This window comes from Parasteatoda tepidariorum, chromosome 10, assembly GCF_043381705.1.
Source record: "Parasteatoda tepidariorum isolate YZ-2023 chromosome 10, CAS_Ptep_4.0, whole genome shotgun sequence".
NCBI lineage: Eukaryota > Metazoa > Arthropoda > Arachnida > Araneae > Theridiidae > Parasteatoda > Parasteatoda tepidariorum.
The window spans coordinates 46,697,696-46,699,858 of record NC_092213.1 but is presented as its reverse complement, the minus strand read 5'-3'; the positions used below and the strand labels follow the sequence as shown (position 1 = coordinate 46,699,858).

General features: G+C 23.9%; 1 non-coding gene across 1 annotated transcript; it reads right to left on the bottom strand.

The window, feature by feature from the left end:
• Window positions 1–430: 430 nt before the first annotated feature.
• Window positions 431–512, bottom strand: TRNAS-UGA (transfer RNA serine (anticodon UGA)). Its single transcript has one exon. It is a non-coding gene; the product is annotated as a tRNA-Ser (tRNA).
• Between the last annotated feature and the right edge of the window lie 1,651 nt (window positions 513–2,163).

Sequence of the window (2,163 nt, the reverse complement as noted above, 5' to 3'; positions counted from 1 at the left end):
TGAATATAAAATTTTGTTTAAAGCACATTAAAAATATCTAATTCATGGATATTTAAATATAAATAAAGATATTAACGTAAATAAATTAACGTAAATAAATGATGACTGATATATTAACTTATTGATATAAATAAAGGAGATCTTAATCTAAATGAATAAAATAAATTTTTTGACTGTTTTAACATTTGTACAAAAATGGATTAAAAAAATAAAATAAAAACAGATTGAATGAAACGCACAGTAAATAAATTGATTTAACTGAATTCGAAAATTGATAAAAGATTTTATAATAAAAACTTATGTTTTATCCGTAAAAAAAGAAAGAAAAAATTTTAATAGGAATTAATATTTGCCTCACTATATTCCTTAATTAATTCTCTATCGAAATGCATGCATCAAGCATTAACTTCTTAATAAAAAGAATACTTTCCGCAGCCGGCAGGATTCGAACCTGCGCGGGGAAACCCCAATGGATTTCAAGTCCATCGCCTTAACCACTCGGCCACGACTGCTCGCACCATTTTGGAAAATAGTGTATTATAAAAAAACATATTGAAAAATAAAATACAAGTTAAGAATTAAATATAGAATATTTTCACACGTTTTTAATATTTGTAATTTCTTGCGTATGTTTTTCTTAAGAAACTTTTCAAATTGTAACACAATAATATTAAGAAATATGTTTAAAAGCGAATAAAGCTATTTAAAATTGAGAAGGTGTTTCTATTTGATAATTTCGGTTTTAAAATTTTGTTATCGAGAAACAAATTTTAAAACTTTGATCCTTAATAATCTTTTTTTTTTTTTCAGTTTACAAAAATATAAATTTTTTTTTAAGACAAACATACTAAAATTATATTTGTAAGTATTTTTCAAACATTACCAGTTATTTTATTTTTTAATACGTAAAAATATGAATTTTTTTTATAAATTTGTAATACTGTGTATAATTAGAATTAAATTTTTTTTAAAGTTAAATTGAACATTAATGATCAATTTGAAACTCACTTTTATTGTAAAATAAACTGATGAATGCAATAAACGAGTGTTGATTTTCATTCTACAGTTTTAAACATTTAATTTATTAGAAAAATAAATTAATCGATTTAGAATAAACTGTATCCTAGCTTCATTAGAATTTTTTTTATCCGACATTATTATATGGAACGTAATTCATGCACTACAATACTGTACATAGTGTCAAATTTTTTACATAAATGTATTGTATTGTAATTAGATTTATAAAAGTTTCTGAACCTGCAAGTAGGAAACACGATGTTTGGGAAAATGGCATGCGTACTAAAGTTGATGAATTGCTATTATAGGCATATTGCGAATGGACACATTTTTTGTTTTTAGAAAACTGTTTGTTTATGTTAAGTTTTATGTATATGTATGTTTACTCCTTATACGTATGCTTATTTTTCATAAGAAAGTATAATTATGTTATTTATACACATAATAATGCCGTATAAATCGTATTAATAAAACTTAAAATAGGCGAACAATTTTCTGAAAATAAAAAGAGTGCCCCACTCACTTTAAGCCTAACATTTAAATGTGCAGACAATGAAATTAAAAATCGATATTTTTTTTCATCTAATCTTGTTTATTATTTTACGTCTACGAGTTTGAAATATTTTATAAAAAATTTTGTTGACTAGTTTGGACTATCTAGAATTTGGAATAAAAAGGAAAATAAATATATATATTTTTTGTAAAATAAAAAAAAAATAAAAAAATAAAAACTAGAATTACACCAGTTTTTTATAAATATTTTTATTTCAGTACACTACTATAGCAACCGCACCGCCATTGTTGTGAGAAGAAGAGATTACAATCTTAATAAATTTCAATAAACTATTCGATAAATAGTTAAAAAATAGCAATTTTTTATATAAAAAAAATTTCAAACACGATATCAAGATAGGCGTGCTTGAAATTTATATGAGGACATTTGCGAACGAGTTGGATTGTTCGTTGCAGTATTATCACGATAAAAACTCGTTACATAGCCTTAGTTGCATGACGCTGAGAATAAAAATATTCTATATTAGATTTGAAATAAAAAGATGTGATAAAACTTGTAATTTTAGTGCTTTTGCCTTTCGAATTATAGCATTTTAATAACCCATGTGTTCACGCGAATATTTGCGAATCACT